The 21487-nt window shown below is 38.4% G+C and overlaps 1 long non-coding RNA gene across 1 annotated transcript in view; it reads right to left on the reverse strand.

Moving 5' to 3' along the window:
• Positions 1-3651: 3651 nt before the first annotated feature.
• The window catches only part of LOC142085276 (uncharacterized), a 30165-nt gene continuing 12329 nt past the window's right edge, over positions 3652-21487 (reverse strand). Inside the window, exons 3-4 of the long non-coding RNA XR_012674599.1 lie at positions 12734-12958; positions 3652-3709 (exon numbers count right to left, since the gene is read on the reverse strand). This is a non-coding gene — a long non-coding RNA (uncharacterized LOC142085276). The remainder of the gene's footprint in view (positions 3710-12733; positions 12959-21487) is intronic.

A 21487-nucleotide genomic window follows, 5' to 3' on the forward strand; every position in this document is an offset into this window, starting at 1 on the left:
AAGACAATGAAACAGAGGAGGTTTCAGTTTTGTTTTCTGATAGAATTCTATGAGAGAAAAAAGAATAATTTTTTTCTAGAGTGTCAAGAAGTCTTGGTCTGAGTACTAAAACCCCCAAACTGCCTATCTTGAGCTTTAGTGCAAGAAATGTTTGCCAGCTAGATTGATTATTCTCTTCAATAGAGTTTACTGATCATTAAGAATCCAAGTCCATGCTAATATATAGATTGTTTGCAACAAAGACTTCCCATGTTGGTACGGACTGCCTACCTAAAATATTCAACATTTTAAACAGATAAAAAAGAAAAGACAAGTATCATGCAGTGTACAAGGATGGATAAAAATCCTTAAGTACAGTAGACTCTCCCCTGTCTGATAGTGAAACTAATAATGTCACATAGTGATTCTCTATAAATATTTCAGTTAGTTTCTAATGATGAATGAAGGTCCAAATTCTGTGCATTGATTGCAGAAGTATGTACCAAAATTGTACTGCTGGTACAAAGTATATACCCAGAATTCAGTTCTAAATATTTGTAATTATTTTTGTGTGTGTTTTGCTGATAGCCTATTACTCTAAACCAAGAGCAGATTGCTGTCAAGTGACATCCCTGAAAATCAGCAAGCATTTTGTATTTGGCAGTCAAGGCCAGGAAGGCAGATTGATGAATAGTGTAGAACACTGTAATAAAAGAGCTTGATTCATATCAGGAGGAGTGTATTTGATGGGAAGTGTTGTGTTTATGTCACACTAACAAGTATGCAAATTGAGTAGATAATGTTAGCATCTTCATCATTCAGTCTTATCCACTCCAATAAACAATGCCATTTTGTGGTCAACAGGATTCTCTTATTGCAGTATCTCAAATGAGTATATAAACATTTATACATATAGCCACACTGCTTGCCTTTGTAAGAGGAAAATAGGTTCAATCCCATTATTTATTTGCCATGAACTTGCGCAAGGTCACTAAAAAGGCCTTTGGGAGATAGTGGAAGAGCCCAGGTTTGTTGCACGTAAATCTCCAAAACATTTAACCCTCAAAAAGTGCTGAGTAGAGCAATATAAAATATAAATAACTTGAAAAGATTTTCTCTGTACAAGCTGACAAACCACAGTCTTAGATTTGGCCTTTTTCAATTTTACCATTTAAATAGTTAAATCTTTCCTTCTAATAAATAATAAATATGTGTTGAGTAATTCTTACCGTATTTGGGCAGTCAGTATTCATTATCTATGACTAGATAAAAGATACACCAAAGATGATATTAAAATTATGAAAAAAGACTAAGTGACATAGGAACTCGACTTCTTTGGAATTCTCAGACAAATACCAAAACAGCTTTCTTCTTCAGCTATGTGTCTATCTTAAAACAAAGGTAGCGGTTCTGCTGTATTTCTCTGGAGTTCCAGACAGGTTATATTTGGCAGATCTGAAAGTAGCCCTCAATTTGCATAATTCTTGGAACTTCTTTTCCTCTTAATACTAGTGCAAATAAAACTATTGATGTCTACAAACACTGGAAATTAATGTAAAGAAATAAATTGTGTCAAAAGTAAACATGCAGGGGTAAGCACTGCTAAGGTTTGGCATTTCTACTTCTGTCCATTGGCATTTCCACTTCTGTCCGTCAGCATCCCCCCTTACACCTGTCGGCTTTCCCACTTCTGTCTGTCAGCATTTCCGCTTCTGCCCGACATCATCTCCCCTTATACGCGTCCGCGTCTCCACTTCTGTCCATTGTCATTTCCGATTCTCTCCGTCGGCATCTCCACTTATGACCATCAGCATTTCCACTTTTCTGTCGGCATTTCCACTTCTGTCTGTCAGCATTTTTACTTACGTCCATCAGCATTTCCACTTCTCTCCGTTGGCACCTCCACTTCTCTCCGTCGGCACTTCCACTTCTGTCCCTCGTCATTTGTCCTTATGTCTGTCGGCATTTCCAATTCTCTCTGTCGGCATCTCCACTTACACCCATTGGCATCTCCCCTTCCACCCGTTGGCATTTACAATTCTCTCCGTTAGCATCTCCCCTTCCACCCAGACCCCTCATTTGAAGAGTCTTGTCTGTAAGACTTTGAAGATACAAAGCACAACTGCACTCTGAAAAACTCAGCTGAAATCAGGTAAACCTGCAATAGTTAAAATGGTCCTACTTATTAATTAGGAATAAAAACCCCCAAAATAAAAGCTGGAGAGTGTGGGAAATCAGACAGCAGAGAGACTGGGAGCCAGAAGAGATGTTAATAATGGAAGGCTTAAATGGAAGTTTCAAGTGGTTAATATAAATCACTTTTAAAGAAATGAGAGGACATGCTGCTGGCATCAGTAGATGTCAGCTCTCCAGTAGGAGAATTTTCCTCTGCCTCTGTTTTATGGTGGAAAGTCAAACATGTTAGCTGAGATCTCCAGTGGAGTGGGACAGAGAAGAGCTCACAGAGGCTTAAGCTGGTGCTTTGTTAACAAAGCTAATAGTCTTGTGCCAAAGAGATTCCCTTAAATCACATAAGATTTGGGTAATCAATTAGATCAGGCCAGGGTGTGGAAGAAGGCCTGCAGAGGTGGCACTGGCCTTGGTGGCAACTGTGAACTGAGAGGTGTATCCAGCCCCTGCTATACCCCAAATTCAAACACTTCATTTGTTAGAAAGGTGACATGTCAGGAAATTTGCCTGGTCAAAGCCCAGATCTCAGTCTCACCTCATTCAGAGAAGACAGACTCCTAAGTCACACCCCTACTGCAAATGATTATTTTAATGATAATTTTGGATGAACGAGGAAATAATATACCAAGTTTTGCATGCAGATAACGGTTCTTATCTTATCGCACAAGGTTCCTTTTTGCGCTCTTGGTCTTTAGCTGCTACCTAGAGACTGTAAGAGTTGTATTTGAGTCTCAGCTGCTTTTGTTCACAGGACTGCATTTAGCCACCAGACTGAGGGTTTTGTTAATTGGTTATCTGCCTAGCAGTTGGCAGACCTAAAGGCAGCACATTGCACAGCTTGATATTGTCCTATAAAACAAAACTATGGACATTCATAGCTCCAAGCAAACTAATGTGTTGCACTCAGAATAGAAAGAAAACATCAACTGCTCCAGAGAAGCTGAAATCTATCTCAATGACTTTTGCAAAAGAGAAAATAAATATACATATTAGGCCCACGTAGCAAGTTTCTAGTTCATGCTGCAAAAAATGACATACAAAATACATATAAACTACCAGGCACACTGGCTGACTGCCCTGTGGCACCCAGAGCAAAATATTCCACATGGTTAACGGATAGTGTCTCAGGAAATGAACCAAGAGCAAGACATAAGGGAGCCATTCTCCAATCCACCTTCATTTGCTGTTTAATTACAGAGAGTTTTTCCCCTACCCTATTTTTAATGTTGCTGAAATAGAGCAGGAATTTCTTTTCATCAATGTAAGTACAGGTTGCTTTTTTAGACTAGATGTTTTCTTTAATAAATATGGTAACAAAAAAAAAAATAGAAGAGTGGCAGTTTGTAGGAAAAATGAACAGTTCAATCCAGAAAATGAGGATTGGCAGCAATATATTGAAACTCTGGGCCAATTTTTTTTTACACATAACATTACAGAGAACAAATAAATCAATTTTCCTAAACGTATAAAGTGTTAAACTTACCCTGTCTTAAGCAGTTTGTAGCAGTCTCAGAAACCAGGAGATAAAACCTCAGAAGATCTGCAAAGGATTGTAAAAGAGTAGTATGTATCAAAACCAACATCATTGTAAAATATTTCATGATAGGAAGAGGCAATATGATATTATAGCTGTATGATACTATAACTGTGTATCTGACAGCCTAAAAGACTAACGGAATATTGCCCATTTTGAAATGTCCTAGAGGACATACTAAGAGAATGAATGCTCTGTTAATAATGAGAGATTTCAAAGATGATTCCTGGCAAAAGCAAATTTAACATGGCCCAAAGCAGTAGAATTAACAAGAGCAATGGAAACAGCAGAGAAAAAAAATACCAGATCTGCTCTTAGAATGCAAATAGTCAAACTAACTCAAACAAAATGAGAAGCTAGGTGGAAGAGATCTAAACAGTTCATTTTCTTTAACTTTATACATTAAAAATGGTCCCATGATTTAAATATCTCACGATCAGATGCTTAGCAAAAAATATGCAAAGATTAAAAGCAGGCATTAGCCTTGAAAAAGCAGAGTCTCTAAAAGAATAGAGGAAAGGAGAGCAAATGCCTTGTGGTTAAAGAACAATAACTGTATTGCATCAAAAACGGAAGAAAATGAGACTTTACCACAGTAAGCAACAAGAAAGCACGACAGTATACTGGTGTGTCAGTTTCTCTTATCAACTAATGTATATATCAGCTGGACAAAACTAAAATTATAATATTCAAATCCTTTTCTTCCCTACTTTTAGTACTTCAGGGACCAAGAAAAAATACTGGCTATAAGAACAAGTCCTCATCTTACCTGAATTAAACTGTAGCTAATATGAATTAGTTATGACCTCAGCTATATTTCTCAGTTAAGATCTAGCAATTGGCAATCATTCTGGAGTACCCATCACTTTGCACTCACCCTTATTTAAAGAAAGCTTGGACACCTTAGAGGAGATAGTAATTAGTATTTATAATGGAGACCAGAAACAGAAGTGAAATGACGTATACGAGTTCTTATGCCCCGGGAGATAAGGCATAAGAAGTGGGGTCAGGTGACAGCAGGTGAACATGGTTTCACTATTGTCACTATTTTAGGAACACCACATATTAATGCTAAGGACATCTGCAGGAATTGTAAACCATGGTGAAGCAGGTCCCCAAGTTAGAAATTAACATGTCCCAAGAATAGACAAAATTAGGTGAGCCTGAACACGATAGTAAGCTAGACATCTTACAGTGCCAGAAAAATAGATAAATAAAGCCAAAAAAACCCCACCAAACTATAGAAAATGTGCTGCCATAAACATTCGCAAGGGGTCTGTATCAGTGTATTAGACTGCCATATGGAATATTGTCTTGAGTTTTTCACAGACACTGAAAATTTGTTAAAAGATACCCTACATCTTGGAGTCGGAATCGACAACTGTTTTGTCATTTTGACCTATGATACTAAATATCTGTCAATGCAAAGAATACATTTCACACACTGGAGGTGGTAGTCTTTGTTTAAGACAAAATGCATACTTCCATTGCTACTGGAAAAAAACAAAACTGAGCTAAATGACAGCAAAGGAGGAGATTCATCCTTCAGATGAACAAATCCAGTTCTTCAGAACTTGCTCAGACTGTAGGCATATCAGTTATGCTACTCATGCTATTAGCCCAGGAATTCTCCCAAGAGCGTCAGCAGCTCTTGAAGGATGATAACTGGCAGCCAGTTTCTGGTGGCACTCCTCAGTGGTCACCCCCAAGCTGGACACTCTATAATGTCTTTATAACCAACTGGACACTCAGACAGAATACACTCTGAGCAATTTCAAGGATGACACCAACTTGAGGGAGTGCTCAGTGTGGCAGAGGGCTGCCATTCACAGGATCCTCAATAGACTGGAGATGGGCTGACAGGACTCTCACGAAGTCCAGCAAAAGCAAATGTAAGGCCCTGCACTAAGGTCTAAATAACTCCATGCAACAGGATACACTGGGGAAGACAGGCATTTTTCAGGAAAGGATCTGGGGAATTTGGTGGACAACAAATTGAACGTGGGCTGGCAGCATGCCACTGTGGCAAAGGCGGCCGACCACATACTCTACTCATCTGCCTACAGCGACCAAGGCTGTAGGCAGATGATCAAGGGAAGTGACTATTGCCTTCTATTTAGCACTCATGAAACTGCATCTGGTGAACTGTGTTCAGTCTTGGCCTCCCCACTACAAAGTTGACATTGATGTACAGCAGCAAGACCAGCGGAGGCCCATCAAGATGATTAGGGGCTGGAATATGTGACACATGAGGAGAGGGTGAGACAAATGGGTTTGTGCAGTCTTAAGAAGAGGCTATGGGGAGATTTCATTTCTGTCTGCAACTAACCAATGAGAGATGTAGAAAAGATGGATCCAGACTCATCACAAAAGTGCACATTGCTAGGATGAGAGACAATGGACATAAGTTACAACACAGGAAATTTTGATTTATGTTATGAGAACATTTTCACAATGAGGTGGTCAAACACTGGGAACACGTAGCTTAGAAAGGCAGTGCAGCTTCCATGCAGTAAGTACCCAAGGCCTAGCTGGACAAAGCCTGGACCTGCTTTGAGCAGGAGGTTGGACTAGAGATGCCTGAAGGTCCCTTCCCACCTGCACAGCTCTGTGGTAAGGGACAGAGCTTTTCAGGAGTGTGAAAAGCCACTTCAGTTCTCAACACCTGTTTCCTCATTTTGATATAAGGAAAAATTAATAAATCATGACAACAGTTCAGCAGGGATGTCTCCAGATTAACATGGCTGAGAATATGTCCATTCACCCATAGTTATAGGTAGGAAGACAATTACATTTGGAATAAAATTCTCTCTCTACCCTTCTAAAAGCCTTTTACCATTGTGACAGATTACAAATCACTTACAGAACTCTTCAAAAGGCACACTGACCACAGCAGCTGTCTGGCTACAGTGCTGAGCCCAGTGACACGTGAATGTATAATAGTCTGTAAAGCAGGACCTTCATTAGATGTCTCAGTCAATTGTCCCATCGTGAATCTGCCTCTGCCTTCTCAAAAAAGGGCTGCAGAACATCTTTTCCATTCCTGCATGCAGCAGTAAATATCACAGAGCTGAACTAAAGATTAGAAATGGTAAGCAGTATTTCAGAACAATCTGATCTTATCAAAACAACTAGACCCTCTGTTAGGGGTCTAGGTCCAAGAAAATGGAAATTCCTTGACAGATCAGTGCAGAGAAGAAAATACAGTGTGGCAGCTATTGGTTTCACCGAGGTTTCACTAGTTTGGGTTGATGCCTCTACTGCATATAATAATGTGTGCATAACAATCCATGGCTGTAATGAGGATCCATCTAAATGACAGGGCTCTCTGCATGGAGCTTCTCTGCTTCTGTATGGCTTTTGGACCTTATTTTGACCTCCTGATTTCCAGGTTCTCTTTAAAGGGAAGGAAAGGATTCCTCAGCACTAGGTGGGACAAGATGAGATGAAAGTATAGTAACCAACAACAATTCAGTTTATTCTAGGGTCTCTGTTACCACAGACTCCAGAAAGTGGAGGACTGGTCATTCATCCATACAGAACAGGGTATTTTGTGAACTACTGATACTAGAAAGCCCAGGTCACAAAGGGATGAAAACATGGTGAGAGGTAAATTTTTTAATTATACTTTAATATGTATGGCTTAGGTTTTAGGAATGAATGAAGGCTTATTACCGTCCAGCCACATACAGCCACATCTGGGCAGCTATCCAGATGTACAGATTGAAGTTTGATTCTGAAACACAAATCTTAAATTCTATGTTATATGTAAGTAAATGTTTTTTTCAAGTTAGTTCCTTATGACTTACCTGATTCTTAAGTTAAACCATTGTCCTGGTTTCAGCTGGGATAGGGTTAAATTTCTTCCTAGTGCTGTGTTTTGGATTTAGTACGAGGAGAATGTTGATAACACACTGATGTTTTCAGTTGTTGCTAAGTGCCCTCCTAGTCCAAGGACAGCTCCCATGCCTACTCTGAGCTAGGTACACAAGATGGGAGGGAACATAATCAGGACAGCCAGCCCAGCTGGCCAATGGGGTATTCCATACCATGTGAGTCATGCTCAGTATATGAACGGTAGGTGTGATCCAGGAAGTACCGATTGCTACTTGGTTATCGGTCAGCGCGGGTGGTGAGCAATTGCATTGTGCATCACTCATTTTGTATATTTTATCATTATCATTATTATTTTCCCTTTCTGTTCTATTAAACTGTCTTTATCTCAACCCACGAGTTTTTCTCACTCTCACCCTTCCAATTCTCTCTCCGTCCCACTGGGGGGTGGGGGGAGTGAGTGAGCGGCTGCGTGGTGTTTGGCTGCGTGCCAGATTAAACCGCAACAACCATTTATAGGTTATGTATTTGCATTAAGTTAAAGAGATGCTTTGTAACTGTTTTCCTTACAATGACTCAGTAAAAACCAAGATGTAAAGTAAAAATTCACTTGTTAAATATGACCTTGCTCAGGCACTTGGAAGAGCACCTTACACCCTCTGCAGCAGCCAGCAGTTGTCTTCTCTAAAGTCCCCACTATTGATTTTAAATCTGTGGAAAGTAAGCTCTTTATCAATTCTATCCCACAGTTTCTAATGCATTGCAAAGAGACTGATGTTTTCTCAGTCTTCAGGTCTGGACATATTGCAAGAAGAAAAATCAACATTTCAGAAGCAGCCAAAATACTATTTTGATAACATTGTTTGGCTTAAATATTTTTCATTTATTCTTTTATTGTTTCTATCTATCATGCACAGCCATGTGTGATAAGCAATTACAAAAGATCCTTTATGAAATTGCATTATGTTGTGTTATGCTTTGTGCTATATGTAACCCAAGGCGTTTATCTCCAAAAAGTCAAATCAATTAAAATGTGCAATGGTTGGAGGATAATAAAACCTAGTCATACACCTATTTGACATTTAAACTGTTAGGCCTGATTTCCAAGGTAATATGAAATATAATATATTCTTTGCTTGCTTGCCTGCCTTTTTTTTTTTTTTTTGGTTCAAAACCCTAGAAAATCAATTGTGAAAAATAGGACAGTGGTGTTAATTACTTTCATCTAAATCTAGTCTAGAAGTGGCTAACTCACACACCAGTTATGCAGTGATTCTATGAGGTTTCCTTGAAGTGTGCCCCAATTAAATATATTTGATAGGTTTCTTGTTTATTATATTAACCATTGCTGCTAGCACAATGTATCATGCTGAATTTTGTAACCTGACAGTATGAAGTCAAAGCAGGAAGAGGGGAGGTCAAAGAGAATTCACTTAAATAAAATTGACATTTCCATTCCTGAGATTAATACACCACTAAAAATCCCAGCATTTTGCCTGAAAAATGACATAACTTTTCACATTATCCCAGTCATTTGAAAACTACAAATTCTAAGTAGAGTCTACAGTTCTAGAATTCAAGTAAGATAAACATCAAATGGCTCTAAGGTATATTTGAATACTTTGGGATATTTTCACAAGTGTGCTAGGACTGATGCATTTCTACACCACCTTCCTGCCTCAGCAAGAGAGAAATCAGCAGCTGGCCCATTTGCTTATATTTTTTGTAGATGACACCTCCCCTCCTCCTTAATAAATGTTTTCCAGGAATACCATAGCCTTTTACACAATGAAATACATAAAATACCTTTGCAATAGGCAAGAAACCCATCAGAACATTCATTTACAAGTATTTAGGGTCCGGTCCACTTATTCCCATAAGGCTCACAAATATTACTCATAGCATTCTCCCTAAGCAAACTTTTTCCTTGCTGTCATTCAGCTTGAGAGCCCTATCATGTGAATTATGTCTCAAGAGCCTCAGCCGTCCTCCACCTTCCAAATTTTTTGTGCAATTCTCTTTTTCATCCTTAAAACTGCACTATCCTCCCACGTAGGCAAGGTTACTTCATAATTCACTCAACATCACTACTGAACTGCCACTGTTTGAGAGGACTGGGAAATAATGAATACTGTGTTCTAGTTTTTAAAAACTGTGCAAATAATCCATAGAATTATGGAATTATATGTGACATATAACACACGTCAATATGACATATGAGAGTTTTACATATGAGCCTAGCAAACAGTTATGTGGCTAATTAAGAGAAATAAAATATCTGGCATATGATGATCAAATAAGGTACAACTAGTAAAATAGTTTCAGGAACCTTAGATTTCTTAGGACGTGAAATACAACATGAAAGAGAACCAGGTGATCTTCCAGATTAAGCCTTCCAGAAAATCTGTGAAAGGTTCAGAGGTTTTCTCAAAAAACTAGTTTTCCAACCAAGAAAAATGTTGACCTGCTTTTTTCAAGGGGCTAATTGTTTAGCACTTTGAAGTGGTTGGTCTCTTCTACTTCAAAATATCCCTTAGAAACCTGTCAGCAATTTACTGTGGAGATGGGAGAGAAAGGAGGGGTGAATTACCGGTATTGGAATATTGCTTGCCAGACACGCTGTAAGATGAAGTGTTTGGTGGGCACAGTGTCAGGCAACCCAGCAGCCACTCTCCACCATATGGCAGCATAAGATGCAGGTCCATAAGGGAACTGTCAGCTCAGCTTGCAGCTGGGACAGCCAAACTGGGCAACCTGGGAGAGTAGAACTTGCAACATCCAGTCTCCTAAAGGAAAGGTTCATAGGATCAAAACAGCCTGAAAACTCTGGGAAGAGCTACATGGCAGCTCACTAACCTGGCACTGTTGCAGCCGAAAAGGCTGGCTAGAAACTATGCAATCTGGCCAGATTTCCTGCCAGACCTGGTTTCCACCAAATGTTTTGATGTAATCTCTGTAATCTTGAGAAATGTTTTGATATCATAGACTCCTCATTTTGCAGGGAAAGGCCACACAATGGAAGTGGAAGTTGCAAGTCCAGACACGCAGAGTAAGAAAGAGAAAAATTTAAATACATTTTACAGAAAAATTTAAATCCATTTTACAGCAATTAGAATTGTCTAGTCACAAAAATCAATACAAGAAAGGGACAGAAGTATCACTGTGGACAACTCAGTGAAAATTTCTCTTCAATGTGTAAAGAAATCATAAAACAAAGAAATGTTAGGTTGACCAAAGAATAGGACAGAATATAATATCAAAACTTATGCTTATCTTTTAATACATCAGTGATTTTAGTAGTGCCTCAAACACTGTTCTGGTCACTTTAAGGAAGGTTATTGCAAAACTGAAGGGGCTCAGAGAATAATCAAAGGTTTGAAAAGACATTCACATAGTCATACATTAAGTATTTGAAATTATTTCCTATGGAAAGCAAAGGAAGCAGAAGGAGCAATAATCAATGCATGTAAAATATTGAGTTTTATAGAGAATACAGGTAACTTCTGTGTTCCAGGCCTTACCAAAACCACTTATTAAATGAAATTAAACAATGGTAAATTCTGGCAGAAGCAGATAAGTGGCAGATGAGGAAAGAGCAGCCTAAGCAAATACCACCAGAAGTTTGTTCTCTTTGTACTTCCACCTTCTTCAGACTGAAAGTTTTGGGGTTGCTATGAGAGGAATCATTTGGATCTGGGCCTCAAATCTAAAATTAAATCTAATCTTAAACAAACAAACAAATAAGTAAGCAAAAATCACCACCAACAGCCACCAGATAGAGGCATTTGGGAGTTAAAATTAGGTTTTCCAAAATCTCTAATGCTGCTTTTTGTTTGGTTTATGCCATCCTTTTGTCTTTATATAAGCTTGAGTTTCCCAAAGCCTGATTCAATGAAAAATCCCTAACAACTGGACAGGTAACAAAAATTGCATGGTTTCTTGAATGCAAGGTAAAATGGAAAAATTCACATGTAATCTTAAATACTCATCCAAATCCAATAAGTTATAAAAATAGAAAAGCTGATAAGAAACTAAACTGGCATTGGCCAGCTAGAGGAAGCCAAGATTGAATACTGACATTCACTACTACTGAAAATGATAGTAAAAGCAGTCTTTTAAAACTTTCAGTCTGGAAGTTTCCTATTTCCTATGGGTTATAGAGGATGCTCCAAAGACCATTTAAACCATATTTTCAGAAGAACCGAGCATGTATGAAAGCAGTAAAATAAGTAGTAAGATTTGTAAAATAACTCTGTTGCAGGGGACGAAGCCTGTCTTGAAATTTGACCCATTTATGGGTCATTGCTTCTGAAAATTTGTTCCTGTTCATTTTGCTGAACATTTAAAACTTTGAACTCGAGATGGTTTGCCCTTCCTCAATTTTTTTTACTTACATTGACATCAGCACCAAATCTTCTAACATGACTGTAGTCTGTACATCCAATATTCTATTTCATTAAAAATATTAAAAATATACTATGACCTCTCTTCTTTTTCTATGCTTGCACACATGTCTTTGGAAGCTGATGGCAGTTCAAAAAGCCTAACAGGTTAGAAACAGAGAACTCTAATACCTTACACATCTGGGTAGTGACAGTCAGCACCTGGCTGCTGTTCAGTTAGGGCTGTGGGCAGGTGACAGGGCTGCTGCCCATGCCCTGGGCTGAGGTGCACCTAGCTGAGCATAATGTGAGAAGATACTAGACATGCCATGAGAAGTTACTAGACATGACAGATAACAGGATGAGAAGCTGACAAAATTTAAAGATAGCGCCATGGGCATGGCAGCATTTCACTGGTGGTTTAGGTGGAGTTATGTATGAAATGGCCAAACTTTACAGGTAACTGAAAGGGAGTACTGGGGACCCTTTGAGGAGCAAAATCTTGCATGGCAAAAAGCACCTGCATAACTGTGTCGGTAATAGTGTATGAAGCCAAGATTACCTAGGTAATGGTATCAGAAGCACCAAACCTGGATACAGATGTAGCAAACTAAGACTAATAGGGAAGAAGTAATTAGGGCAGGTTGTTTATATGGGAGGAGATCAGGCCAGAGAAAGAGAGGGACAAAGGTGGCGAAAAATGTGTCAAGAAATAGGAAAAGAGATAGAAAGGTACATCAATGATATAATCAGCATTGCCCAGGAGTAGCTGTTGGACCAGGATAATAATCCCAAGCTGTTGTTGTGACCTTACCTCATGGCCAATCCTCCTTCTGTTACCAGGAGGATCAGGAAGGGAGGCATTTTTCCCTTGTGGGTATGGGCACATCTGAGATGGTGGGGTTGAGCATCCAGGTATCAGTGTGGCAGCACCCATTCCAGACCTGACAGCAACAGGGTCTTCCCGGGCACTTCCCAACATGCTCAGCTTGCTGGAATTTTCTGTAGAAGAATGGTTTTCACCAAAAAGATGAAATACCTGTAAAGTGAGAAATATTGAGTTATACCCAAAATGTTCTGATTCAGGGGAAAAAAAATACTGATGAACTTTGTAGTCTATGTGATTCTTATTTTCCTTAGACAATTCTCCTCTGAGGAGCAGTAACTATATTACATGAAGGAAAACACATCACGGAAAATAGTCCTCAGCTAGTGAACTCAATCTACAGGTGAAAACAGAGACACAAAGCCCAAATTGTCCCATAGAACACAGCAATGACACTTTTCAAAATTTTTTCTTTTCTTTTCCCTAATGGATGGTGTGGGGGAATGGGGAGGCAAAGAGTGGAAAAAAAAAAAAACCATACCCAACACTGGAAATAAATCCCATTTATATGATGACCATTGAACCAGATGATAAAAGAAAGACTGGCAGTGCTATTTGTTATCTCCTTATGCTTACACACAGATCTTGGTAAAGGATTTGAGAAAATAAGAAGTCTAATAGCAGCACCGGTATTAGCTGAGGCAGCTACAATGTACAGGATGGTGGGCTGACCTTCGCTGGCTGCCAGATGACCATCAAGCCACTCTCTCACTCCCCTTCCTCAACAGGACAGGAAGAAAATAAGATGAAAAAGCTCATGGGTCAAGACAAAAACAGGGAGATCACTTGCCAATTACTCTCATGGGCAAAACATGTTCAACTTGGGGAAAATTAATTTAATTTATTGACAATTAAAATAGATTTGGATGGTGAGAATCAAAGACCAAAATTAAAACAGCACCTCCCCACCCTGTTTCCCAGTCTCAACTTCTCTTCTTCATTCCTGACTCCTCTACCTGCTCCCCCGCCTCCCCGAGTGGTGCAGGGGTGTGGGAAATGGGCTTTATGGTCAGTTCATAACAGTTCCTCTCTTCCTCCTCACACTTTTCCCCTGCTCCAGTGTGGGTCCTCTGTGGGCCACAGTTCCTGTCAGGAGAACCTGCTCCTGTGCGGATTCTCCATGGGCTGCAGGGGAATCTGCTCCGACGCCCAGAGCGCCGCCGCCTCCTCCCCCTCCTCCTTCTCTGACCTTGGTGTTCACGGGGCTGATTCTCACACTTTTTTCCCTCACTCTTCACTGCCTATGCGGCATTTTTCCTTTTCTTACATACGCTCTCACAGAGGCGCCACAGTTTTCACTGAGGGGCTCAGCTGTGCCCTGTTGTGGGGCCGTTGTGGAACCGGCTGGAACCGGTCGCGCCCAGCACGGGGCAGCCTCTGGCCTTGCTCACGGAGGCCGCCCCTGCAGCCCCCCACTGCCAGCACCGGGGCACCTGCACCCTATGGCTATTTTCCGTCACAAGCACTGTGTCATGAATATAATGATTTATACAGGAAGAGTAAAAAGGTTGGTTTTAAGGAAAGCAGGAGAGTTCCCTGGACGTGTCATGGTAGGACTGGTCTGTCTGCTCTGATACCACAGAAAGATCAAGGGTGAAACATTGTCGCAGGGTTAAGTGAAGCTCTGTTAGCATAAAACCTCCTTACCTCATAAACTGTCACACATTAAACTGTTTGCTCTTGAACTGCTCAGTAGTTTCTGCCTTTAAGATGAAGAATTTCTGATTTTGTTTCTAAGTAATGAAGTACTGACTGCTACCATCACATCCTGCCAGTCTCTTTACATGACCGGGACTGCCCTCCTTGACACCATCCAATTAACCCATCATCAAAGTATGCAATCAGAGCAGACACACAGCAATACACATTATAAATGGCTCTCATGTATGCTCACTCAACTGTTGTAGAAGTAATAGGCAGACCTCACGTACTAAGGGCTCACATAAGGACTTTATTTTTTATTCTTTTCTCTGTGCTTAAAACCCTCTCTGTAATAACATTCATTATGCCCTCTCAGCTCTGGCAATTCCTCTTCAATCAAAGCAAGTGACCATAAGAAAGCATATTAGAGTTTTACACAACAGACAGCAGACACATTTGTTGCTATTGCTTCAAGGAAAACCTTGAAAATGATCCTTCAGTTAACATGAATAGAAATTGTTTATGTTCCCCTTTCTTACCATAAAAAGAATGTTTGCTAACCACTTTCTTCATATAGCATCATGCAGTTTACACATAAATTTCTAAATATTAATGAAATTGGATTTACCTACTGCGAGGGTACAATTTACAGTAATAAAACATTTGAACCTACTAATAATCTTGGCATTCAGTATCTCTCCAACTTGTAACTGTGAAAGGAAAAACTTTGTTCAGGTTAGATTTTAGGACTGTCAACCCTACCAGGTATCAAAATTATTTGCCAGATACAGACGGTTCAAAAAGAATGGGGACACAGTCCTCACTGGCTTCAGGGATGTTTGTGGGTCCATCTTCCTTGCTCAACAAGGGTGATATTAGAGATGACACCTCTCATGATGGCCTGTGCGTATTTGGAGCTAACAAAACCATTCATTAAGAGAGCATTAATAATCTAATTACAGAAAATGTCTACATCCTGAATTTGGAGAAACATGAATCTGTTTATGCTAATGAAAGGACCATACCTTTTCTTTCTCCCAAAAATGACACGCACCCCTGTGCAACAGCAAATATACTAGTATTTAGAAAGCTAAATTGATATCCAGGCAACACAGAAAACAATCAATTATATTACTGAGATTTCTTGAACATATGAATATTTTCCCACGTAATAGACTAAGATAACCGTTCCTGCCACGAGCCTCCTCATTTTTCTCTGCTACCCACTCAAAAATATGAAGTTCATCATTCCTTCCCTTTAGAAAATATTTAGACAGAACAATAGAGAGGACAAAAAAAAAAATGGATAATGAACTCTAGGTGCACTAGTCTCAAATGCCACCACAGTTTCCTATTTTGATGATGTTGATCTTTGACTCTGTAATGCTATTTTCACTACTTTCTTCTAAAGATACATTTAAATTTCTCAAATATCAGCACATAACAATTGCTTGTCCTTTAATAGAACACTGTACATCTTCATTTAAGTGTTATAGTTAGTTTTTCTTACGATCTTCTGTGAAACAAAAGGCTGTTCCTAACGGGATTTTACATGAAGGGAAGTAAGGCAGAGAGGAAGAGAGAGAAGGTTCACGCAGCACGATGGCATGGCTAATAGGAACTGGCCTAGCAACTAATATCTCAGATCATATCATAATCAAAGCAAATTTCTACAATTGCCCTTGAAGTTGATACTCTCTGATTGGGGTCCAAATCCTTCTAAAAGATTCACAGAAGGCTTGATGGTCACAAAAGAAAGCTCTGAAAGTCACTACCTCTACTCACGCTTGTCCTCTTTATTTCACAAGGTTAGACACAAACAATGCGAAAACTGTGTTCCCAAAGGTCATCATCAGTTTTGCAGAAACCTGTAGGCTGCTGAAATGATTTAGCCAAAAAATTCTCACAAGAACATTCCCCAAAAGTCTTTTTCCAAAGGAAAAAGATGGTCAACAAGAAAGTTGAAAAGTACAGTCTCCTATGCACTCAACTGAGATTCCACTAATTAATGCCAGTCTTCCAGTGGCCTGTAGGAGCCATTGCATACAGGCAGGAATGTGGAGCAGAGCTTCAGTAGCACACCCCATCAATGTCTTAACATGTGTCCCATGTCCAGACTTAAGAGCAAAGTTATTATAGATAGAAATTAGAAACCTACATTAGACCTCCCCCTCCCCCTGATTATCTTAGGAGATTAAATTGATACAATGCAACAATAAATCAAGATTCCTTTTTTCTCCTCCTTCTGTTTTCATGAGTATTATATCGCTTAATTAGGTTAACTTCTAATACAATCATTTTCATGCACATATGGTCCCATAAAACTGGCACAATATCCATATACATTTTATATCTATTATATTCAAAAGTGAGAATAGTTGAATTATTAACACAGTAAATCATAACTTTTTATTAAATAAGCTAAACTATTTTTAAAATATGTTAAAATTCCAAGATTCTAAAGAGTATATAATTTCTAATTTTTCATATTCTATTGCTATGTGGAGCCAACCGTCATTTCAGCCAGTAACACCTGTAGACTACAAATGGTGATTATTGCTGTTTCTTCTCTGTGATAGTCAACAGATAATACAATTGTTTCGTGCTCCTGATGGTAGAGCTTAACTGTAAGACTTTATTGTAGTAGTTTATGATTTTCAGTTCTGAGTTTGCGCAAGGTGGTTTCCACCAGATGATTACATAAAAAGTGTGATTACATAAAAAGTGCTCTGTGTGAGCAGAAAGAATATACTATGTTAAATCTCAAGGATTTTCAAGGATATAGAGCACCTAAATTAGGCAAGAGAGATCATTCATTGATGAATGGGGAAAAAAACCACACACATTGGATTTTTTTTTTTCCAATCACCATATGACAAGAATCACCAGCAACAAAAGCAAAGATACTCAAGGGCAAAGAGAAGTTTTGGACTAACAGAGCCTGACAGCTGCACATACCTATAAATATTTTTATAATTACCAAGACAGAGCTGTGAGTGTTACCTCACTCCGTCTAGAGAGGGCTATCAAGAAACACTGTTTTAGTATTAATAATCACAGACATATAATGATCAGAACTAGTTTGATACTCTGAAGTAAAACTTTGGTGAAATTCTGTCTAACCTGTAGCACACTTTCTACAAATTTATCATTTTCTTCTGAAATATTTTAATTCTGTCTAGTCAGCACTTTCTGGCAGAGAACAGTCCCACCTATCGGAAATTCCATAAGCCATTATATTCCTTCTGAATGCAATACAACATGGTTGTGTAAATTATGTTAATGTATTTATAATCATGCATCACAAATGTCCTCTACTACCTGATTAGGCTACAACCATTCTTCCAGCTATAGCAGACAGGAAACACTTTCATCATATTATTCCATTTGATGCAAAGAGGCTAGGAACAAAAGTCACCTGCAGAATTTTTAAAAATGCTTCAGATCTGTTATTACTGATGATCACTAAAATATTCCAGTTTAAGAGATTCATAGTTTTGACATACTTATATAAGTTCACACAATATTAGGAAGCTGACATTATTCAATGTGGACTAAAATCTGAGGCCCTATAAAAATCTGGTTTTGTATACTAAAAGGTTATGCAAATGCCTAAATGTATGTGGAAAACACATAAGGTTTACAGGAGAATTTTCAAGGAGAATGTCAGGATGTTAGGAATATTATTAATGTGGTAAGATGGATTCAGAAGTAAAATGTTGATGTCACTATGATGAGAAGGACATCTTGAGTGAGCCTGCAGGCAAAATGAGCTGATACTATAGTCACAATTGTTCAAATGAACGGTTTATTTGCTAAGAAAATACACTTGGTTCTTTTTATAAAAGTTTTTTTATTTTTTTTTATTAAAGTTATTCAACTAATTCAACAAATACTCAAATTCACGAATAAGTTTTATCAGGAAAAGGGAAAATTTTTAAGAAGTCTAATTTCAAAATATATAATTCTAAAAAGTTATTTCAGATCAAAATTCTGGTAATTTTATATTCAAATATGAAAGAGAGAAAACTCTTCCCTACTCCAGAAATTACACAATTTTATTTTATTTCATGGTTAAACCATGAAACCAAACCAATCATTATTCCTACAGGAATTATTCTATTATTTTATTCTATTATTTTACAGGAGAAAGAAAAAAACTATGGCAAGAATATAGGCTTGAATTCCATGCAACAAAACCAGAGAAAACCCCTAAAGTGATTCCAGACCTTTAATCTATTCTTTGAGGGCCACTGAAAACAGTAAGTCTTATATCATAGATTGCAGTTGAAACAAACTTTGTATTTGATCCATAACTTGTCCAAATTGAATTAGTATCAGAAAAACACTCTATGAAATGCATAGCAGCGCTACAACATTACATTTCTGATGCAGGACGTTGTAAACTTGTCATTTTTACCCTGAAATCCATGAAAACTCTACTTGTTCCTTGCAGCAAGTGACTAACAGGAGGAAACAAGGCAGAGAAATTAATGCCAATTAACACCGCCTATTGTGCAGAATGATCATTAATCTCAGCTGACACTAGCCAGAAATTCACGTTTACCAAAAGTGGAACAAGTCCCCAGGCACAGTAGAGAACCTACAGGCATTGCTGAAATTTTTAACTTCAAGCATTTTAATTAGAAAGTGGTGCCTTTACCATAAATATATAGAAACTTTGCACCAGAAATTACTTCCTGCTTAAAAACAAGCACATTTTAGTTATTAGCATTCATCCTTGAAATTTAACTGCCTTCATTTCACTGTCATTTCTATAATCCAAGCACTTTTGGTTTGTATCCAAATTCTCAAATAGATGGGAAAAGGTAAAGTTAGCTACAGTTGAAGTTATAATTTTAAATCCAATTCCATCTTGTTCCTAGGAAAAAATCTTCCCATGGCTTGCATTTGAACTGCATTTGACTCCTCAGTCCCAAACTGCATTGTACTACAACTGCGTTAACTAGGAGTAGCACAGAATTTGTTCCTTTGTCTTTTCTATAGCCTGAATAGATGTAGATGTTATAAAATACTACCAAATCATTTTAAAAAGAGATCAACTTATTTTTTACAGCTTCAATGTACAAATGCACTTATAGTCCATTACAGCGCTAAAGATAAAAGAAAAAAAATCTATATATACGTAACAACCAATATCACAAGTGCAAATTCAATCCATAAAACACACTTTTATCTTTGCATGGTATTTTATTTTCTATTCTTAAGTATTTTCACAGTGACTGCAGATCATTGGAAAAAATGAACATCAATTCACAGCCTCCAGGCTCCAAATGAAAGAAGGTCTCCTGCTATTTCCCTAGATGATTAATAAATTGTCCTATAGGTCTGCCAAGGTTTAGGAAGAAACATTAAAATGTGTAGAGTTACAACTTCGTAGACATGTAAAACTTATTCATCACAGCTGACGTGGGATTGGCCTGCTCTGAAATTCAGGAAAGAGATATTCGTCCTCTCTAAAAATTACCAAAGGATAAAGGTTGTCAGAAAGTTTTAGACCCTGAGCCATCAAAAAAGGTTTAAGATAAGGGCTTGGATTGCAAATGGTAATTTGTAAAAAGACTGAGCTGATAGGCACTGCTAAACATTTTACGAAGCATCGCTAGCAGCAGTGTGGCCTTCCAGAAAGCCTCAACTTAGGATTTCATCAGTCCTGTAGTTTTAATGCTGTGATTATGACCCACTTAAGGCATAATCCTCTTCCCCCATATACACACACTAAAATATCTGGCATGTGTATCTAATCCTCTGATGAATAAAAATAAAAGCATCTGAGATCACAATTTTTCATATTAGGCTGACAATTTGATGAAAAAAATGGATGCATGTTATTCTCTGAAATCTGTTCTAAAGTGATAACCTTGTAAATGCGATACTAGTGATACTATAGGTGATATGAAGGTTAGGAGATACGGACATACCATTGCCTTTTCTTGTTCTAGCCTCTTAAGCTTTAGGTGGATAGAGGTAGGATTATCCCATCTTAACTTTCATGTGATACAATTTCTCTTTATTAATAACATTTCATCTTCCCAGGAAAGACTTACTGAAGCACATTGTCTGATCCCATCTTCAGATCAATTCTGCAATTTTAAGATTGGGATTACCCTAATAACTGTCCTTTGAAATGGGTTTCTGCTATGGCAGATTTTACCCCAAAATAACGACAAGATCTAAAAATGCCTAAAAATATTTAACGAGATGCTGCTTAAGACTGAGTTAAAACTTGAATCCATCTGGAAACTGCCAAGTTCTAATGCTTGAAATATGCCAGTGCATTAAACAGCTTGCAGGAAAAAGGTACTATATTTTCATTAAATATATAATTTTATTAAATATATACTTTTATTTTGTTAGAAAAAAGCCTAAAAGATTTCAAAAGTTTTTCTAAATTAAGTACTCGACAAAATATTTAAGAAATACAGAGTTTGTAATAGGGCAGAGACTGTAATATATATGTAAATAACCAACCCAAAGGCAATCATCATTTGAAATAAAGAAAAGGAAAAAGATACAGGGGTGCTCCCTCTACTAACAGCACTGAGGTCCCAAGGAACTATTTCTCCTCCTCTTTCTCCTCCTCCTCGTGGCTGGGAGACTGAGCATGCCTGAGGCAGCAGAACACGTTCTTTGCTTTCCTTACTCTATGATCTGAGTGCCTCTGCATATAAAACACAACCACCAGAAACATGCTCCATTTTGATATAAGCAATGGCAATAACATTTTCTGCCCTGTATCATCACAGGGATTGGGAGCATTTGTGCATGAATCTCCCCCTCCTGCAGAGGGCAAAGAGGATCGTACCTGCCATGGTAAGAGGGGGAAAGTCAAAGGCAGATTGAAAAAGGAGGGAATGAAAGAGGCTGTGAGTACACTTTCAGCTGTTTTCAGGACCACAAGGGGTGTTCTGAAAACAGCATTTAGATTGAGACTGTGGGAGCTGTTGTGTAGCGGTACACAACAGACGCAACAGCTGCAGCTGCCAGTAAGTGATTTCCTTCGTACAACCTCGACATCAG

The sequence above is a fragment of the Calonectris borealis genome, chromosome 8 (genome assembly GCF_964195595.1).
Source record: "Calonectris borealis chromosome 8, bCalBor7.hap1.2, whole genome shotgun sequence".
NCBI classification, from domain to species: domain Eukaryota; kingdom Metazoa; phylum Chordata; class Aves; order Procellariiformes; family Procellariidae; genus Calonectris; species Calonectris borealis.